We start from the raw sequence: 6,264 nt of genomic DNA on the forward strand, positions 1-6,264 counted from the left end.
AGGTGAGTTTATGGGCAATTTTGATCACGATTTGCTGAACCACTCACTAATGGTGCTTTTCCATTGCATAGTACTCCACGGTTTGGTTTAGTTTGGGTCGGGTCAGCTTACTTTTGGGAGTTTTTCTACTGGGTGCAGTACGTAGTACCCAATACTTTTTTTAGTACCACTTTGGTCGAGGTTACAAGTGACCCGAGCTGATACCAAAACGTGACGCGAAAACACTGTAAATCACTGATTGGTCTGAGAGAATTGTCACTACCAGCGTCATCGCTATTCACCTTATTTTTCACGACAACAAGGGCGGCGCCATTTCGCTCATTTTGTCAACGTTCTTCCGGCCGCATAGACGATGAGCAGCTGAGGCAGTGACTGAAGGCGACGCGTTAAAGCTTAAAAAGCTCACCCGAGCGCCTTTATGTTTCTTTCTTACCAATTTTAAGCCAACTGAGGAATACCCTTATCCCAAGGTTCGACTACGATGTTCCGGAAACTTTAAACCACGCCGGGTGATGAAAAGGTGGCCAGTTTCAGGTAAGCTATCTTAGCTATATTTGTGCTCGTTCGACTAAATTTATATTTGTGAAGTCAGTTATAAATATACACTTAAGATCAGTAACGTTAGTTTATAAAATGCAACTATTTGAATGGTTTTAATTGTCCACCTATATTTTTATATTTACGATAGTACAACGAGATAATGTAGTACATTGCATTCTTACAGTAGCCCACGTGATTCCTACAAGTTACTGAGATTTCAGATGCTAGAATGTCAGTTCATTTCTCATTCAGATATTGATAATGACCTATTAAACAACGTATTATTTAACACTGAAGTTAAAGGTTGTGTGTATAATGTTACTGTCTCTTTTTAATGCATCTCTCTCTTACACTCTGTTCTGTTTAAGTATGGGTGCCATTTAACGTTCACGTTATATATTAATTCTCATGATGCAAGTTTATTTTAAATACTAACATAAAAATGTTTGTGGTTATATTGTTTTCACAGATGCATTGATGTGTAGTGATGCAGTGGACAACTGTGAGGATGATACAATCAACATGTTCCTAAACTGTGATGCAGAAACACAATGGGAGGATCCATCCGTCTCTGACCACAACTACACTTTAAAATCACAACTCAACCTGAAGCAACCTACATCTGATATGGGAAAACAATGGTGCGGTTTCCCGGACAGGGCTTATCCTGGTCCCAAGCTAAAATGCATATTTGAGCTACAATAATTTAAAAACACCTTTTACTGACATACCTCAACATATATGAATGCCATTGGATTGTCACAAGATGCGCACCAGTCTTGTTTTTTTGTAGGGTTTGTTTGTAAAAACTAAAATGTCCTAATATAATTAAATCCTAGTCCTGTAAACCCTGTCCGAGAAACTGCTTCAATGTGTTGAGCTGGCACAAATGTACAAATCTCTACTGAGAAACAACCACCTTTGGTTCAGCTTTACACAGGGTTGATATTGCATCCATTACACAGTCGCCAAGCACTTTACCAGTACATACACCAACAGCTTCCAGATAAACACTTGGGATCAGCTCCTGATGACTCCGATAAAGCTGTGTCTTAATTTATTGCAGGGTGGTCTTGCTTTACCTGTTGTAAAGTTACATTAAACCTTCATATGTGATCAGATGTCATGCAGTGATATTAAACTTTTACAGTGTGATCAGATGTTGTGCATTTATATTAAACCTTTACAATGTGATCAGATGTTGTGCATTTATATTAAACCTTTACAATGTGATCAGATGTTGTGCATTTATATTAAACCTTTACAATGTGATCAGATGTTGTGCATTTATATTAAACCTTTACAATGTGATCAGCTGTTACATGTCATGCAGTTATATTAAACATTTACTATGTGATCAGATGTAGCCTCCCATGCAGTTATATAAACCTTTACAGTGTGATCAGATATTATCTGTAAGGAATTTCTTAAACCATATGTGAGCTTTGTAGATTCCACTTAAAAGGATTTAAGTCTCCTGATTTGAAGGAATAAGTGTTGGCAAGTTTGCAAATGAATTCTATCATGGTACCACATAAAAACGAAATAGTTATTGAACTGGCTAAGGTGCACATTTGCTATAAAAAAAAGACGAAATCGCTGTGTAAATATTGGTAGACATACTTTTAATAATTTTCAATGTTGCTCCATCAACTCCTGACAGGACGAGGTAATTAAATATGCCAGGTTACTTGCCGCGGCCGCTTCATATCGTCTAACCACGAGACGATTGATGGGACAATATAAGACTATCCGAGCGTCGTATGAAGTTTTAGTGCTCCTAATTTAAAACATTTACAGCAGTAGCGATATTTGTCATTTCGCTAAAGTTATAGTGAACTACAAACAATCTTCTAACCACCAAATTAACCACCGAATGCACTGTGCCATATTAGCAGCGGAAGTCGGTTGACAAAATGCGGAAGAGCGAAAAATTAAAAAGGGGCGTGGCGGAATAAGGTGAATAGAGACAGAGCGCAGCGCGTCATAACCTGAAAACCACGCCCACCGGGGGGGAAAGCAAACCAACCGTCTCCATTGACTTTGTATTGCGAGAAGCCGCCTCCTTGTCATTTCTGGCTTATAACAAAAAACTGAATAATGCCTAAAAGCTGCTGTGTGACAATATGTACAGCTAACAAGCCAAAGAACCCAGAAATAAGTTTTTATAAGCTGTCGAGCCGTAAAACCCAGCTTTTAAGGAGAATAAAGTGGATCGCCGACTACGTTTCCCCCTATTGGACGCAGTTTTACTAATAGGAGTACTATGAAAAGTTGCCTGTTTCCATTTCTGTGTCTTTAAACGCTCGTTTTTTTGAAGTTGAAAGCTTATAAAAACGTATTTGGTTTTTTTGGGTTGTTAGATGTACACCTTTATGGAAGGTTTTTTTGGTCTTTTTTAAATTAATTAATTAAATTATAAAACAATTAATTAAATTATAAAATAATTAATTAAATTATAAAATAAAAAATAAAATCGCAAAATATGTCCCAAATTTGAAAATGAAATGCTAAAATAAAAATTAAAACATTATATTAAATTATTTCATTTTCATTTTTAACGTGATGAAGCATTATTCCGGCCAAATTGAAAAATTTAATTAAATTGATGATTTGACATTTCATTTTCAATATAATCTTGAGTCAAGACTGACAATATTAAAATAAAAAGGCAAGCTTGAAAAGGAATCTTTAAATACATTTTTTAAAAGGCTTTTTATTCATGCACAAGCAATAATAGGGACAAAATTAAAATGTAAAGTTTTAATTTCATGTTCTGTTTTTCTTTTTCATTTTCGTTTTAATTTTCGTGTTCATTTTTATTTTCAACTTGTATGCAAATTCAATGTTAGTCAGTGGGTGGGGCTTACTCGGTTAAAACAAGGGGATTGGCTGAAGCAGTGTTCAGTGTTGCCAACTCAGTGACTGTGTTGCCTGCCAACTTAGCGACCTTATTGCTACATCTAGCGACTTTTAGACTCATTTAAACTTAGCGACTGTTTGGATGAATCTTAGCTTCACATCTGTACAGATAGGCTACTGTGTTGATTGTACTGCCCAACGAGTGCCGGGTGGCGCTGTCATGGTGAAATGTGCCCTCTGTGCATGGAGCAACATTTAGACTGTACGAACTGACGCGTGGATGAGATTCAAGTACATTACATTTCAAAGGAGGAAAAAACATTAAAAGAGGCTGGTCCGCTGTTATGTATATGCGTATTTTCACACATCTGATCCGATGAGGCGTCAGTTCAATGAATTGCAGACATACACAAACAGCCACTTACTTTTAAATGAACATTATCTGTGCTGTCTGTACCACCCCACAAGTATCACCCCTATGTGAGTCTTTCGGGGTCTACTCTGTACACTGCACTGGACACAACATAGGCTGCAGTTCTGACCATAGCTGAAGCGTGAAAGACGAGCTACGCACATAAATGCGGTGCGGTGATGTCACGGCATATAGAAATACATATTATTTCATGTTGTTATTGCTAATATAATTTGTTGTTTTAATAATATATAAGATTACTACTTTCCTGGGGTGGGTTGTTGTGCTGTAATACCCTGATTTTGTTGCTTCTTCACCGCGGTAAAACAAAATCCCGTACGGTCACAGCCAACAAATCAGTGTTACAAATGGGGACCACTTTACAAATATGCAGGGTTTAAAACTGGGCCGAAGCTGAACCCCGTCCAAAGGCTGACGTCTGCGGTGTGCCCGCTGCAAAAGTAAGTTACTGGTCGCTGTGTATGTCCATTCTCATGAAATGCATACAAATAACATGCAGTGTGATTATAGTGCTATACAGCAAATTTCAATTTTGAGATGATACACCAGTCCTTCCCGGATTTCGGCGAATGTATTGCACGATTATCACACTGCGTGATACTGTATGTGTATGCATATGAGAATGACTGACGCCTCACCGGATCAGATGTGTAAAAATATGCACATACATAACAGCGGACCAGCTTCTTTTAATGTTTGTTCCTCCCTCGAAATGCAAACAATCCACGCGTCAGCTCGCACACTCCAAATGTTGCGTTGCCCAGCTCCATGCACAGAGGGTAGACGCACATCCCACAGTGACAGCGCCACCCGGCACCCGCGGCCAGCACAATCGACACAGCAGCCCATCCGCACAGATGTGAAGCCAAGACCCATCCAAACAGTCGCTAATGTTGGCTAAATGAGTCTAAAAGTCGCTAGATGTAGCAATAAGGTCGCACAGTTGGCAAGCAACAAAGTCACTGAGTTGGAAACACTGAACACTGCTTCAGCCAATCCCCTTTTTTTAAGCAAGTAAGCCCCACCCACTGACTAACATTGAATTTGCATACAAGTTGAAAATAAAAATGAACACGAAAATTAAAACGAAAATGAAAAAGAAAAACAGAACTTAAAATTAAAACTGAACTTTACATTTTAATTTTGTCCCTATTATTGCTTGGGCATGAATAAAAAGCCTTTTAAAAAAATTATTTACAGATTCCTTTTCAAGCTTGCCTTTTTGTTTTAATTTTGTCAGTCTTGACTCAAGATTATATTGAAAATGAAATGTCAAATCATCAATTTAATTAAATTTTTCAATTTGGCCGGAATAATGCTTCATCACGTTAAAAATGAAAATGAAATAATTTAACATAATGTTTAAATTTTTATTTTAGCATTTCATTTTCAAATTTGGGACATATTTTGCGATTTTATTTGTTATTTTACAATTTAATTAATTATTTTATAATTTAATTAATTATTTTATAATTTAATTAATTAATTTAAAAAAGACCAAAAAAACCTTCCATACACCTTGTCACACAGCAGCTTTTAGGTATTAATCTGTTTTTAAGTTTAATCTGTAAATAACTTTTTATAAGCTGTCGACCCCAAAAAACGAGCGTTTAAAGACACAGAAATGGATACAGGCAACTTTTCATAGTAATACTATTAGTAGAACTGCGTCCACTAGGGGGAAACGTAGTCGACGATCCACTTTATTCTGCTTAAAGACTGGGTTTTACGGCTCGACAGCTTATAAAAACTTATTTCTGGGTTCTTTGGCTTGTTAGCTGTACATATTGTCACACAGCAGCTTTTAGGCATTATTCAGTTTTTTGTTATAAGCCAGAAATGAGACCGAGGCGGCCTCTCGCAACACAAAGTCAATGGAGACGGCCGGACCGCCCTCCCCCCCGGTGGGCGCGGCCCCCAAATTTGCATAACTGCGCTCTGTCTCTATAATGTAAAAGATTAGCTTTACCTTCATGCTAGCGTACGCTGTCTCATGTAAAGCTGTTGTCATCTGTGCTTTGCTGTAAGTTCTCAAACTCCCTTTTAGCGCTGAAAAACATTCACACAATGAGAATCAGGAACACCACACCCGTTTTTTTTTCCAGACTTGCAGTTTGTGGCGGCACATTCGTGACATGCACGTCCACATATATGCTTAAATGCAACTTAAATAAGATTCAGTGGAGCACGTCGACCGATGCCATGGGTGTTTGTACAGAAACTGTCATGTGAGACAGAGGTGATAAATGCAATGTCTTTGTGGTGGTCAATTTAAATTTTGTTGCGGACTGAGAAATAAATGAATGCATGGGAATGAACAACAACGCTCTCACTTGTATGATGTCACAGCAGTAGACAGCACAAATATAACGACACGCCTATAATCCCTCCCACTCCGAAGTGTTACTAAACTCGATGGAAAAGTTAAC

At 37.8% G+C, this 6,264-nt stretch overlaps 1 long non-coding RNA gene across 1 annotated transcript; it reads left to right on the plus strand.

The window, feature by feature from the left end:
• Nucleotides 1–274: 274 nt before the first annotated feature.
• LOC141367349 (uncharacterized) lies at nt 275–1,851 on the plus strand. Its single transcript, XR_012371706.1, has 2 exons — nt 275–534; nt 1,010–1,851. It is a non-coding gene; the product is annotated as an uncharacterized lncRNA (long non-coding RNA).
• Nucleotides 1,852–6,264: the final 4,413 nt, after the last annotated feature.

Source organism: Misgurnus anguillicaudatus, chromosome 10, assembly GCF_027580225.2.
Source record: "Misgurnus anguillicaudatus chromosome 10, ASM2758022v2, whole genome shotgun sequence".
NCBI classification, from domain to species: Eukaryota; Metazoa; Chordata; class Actinopteri; order Cypriniformes; family Cobitidae; genus Misgurnus; species Misgurnus anguillicaudatus.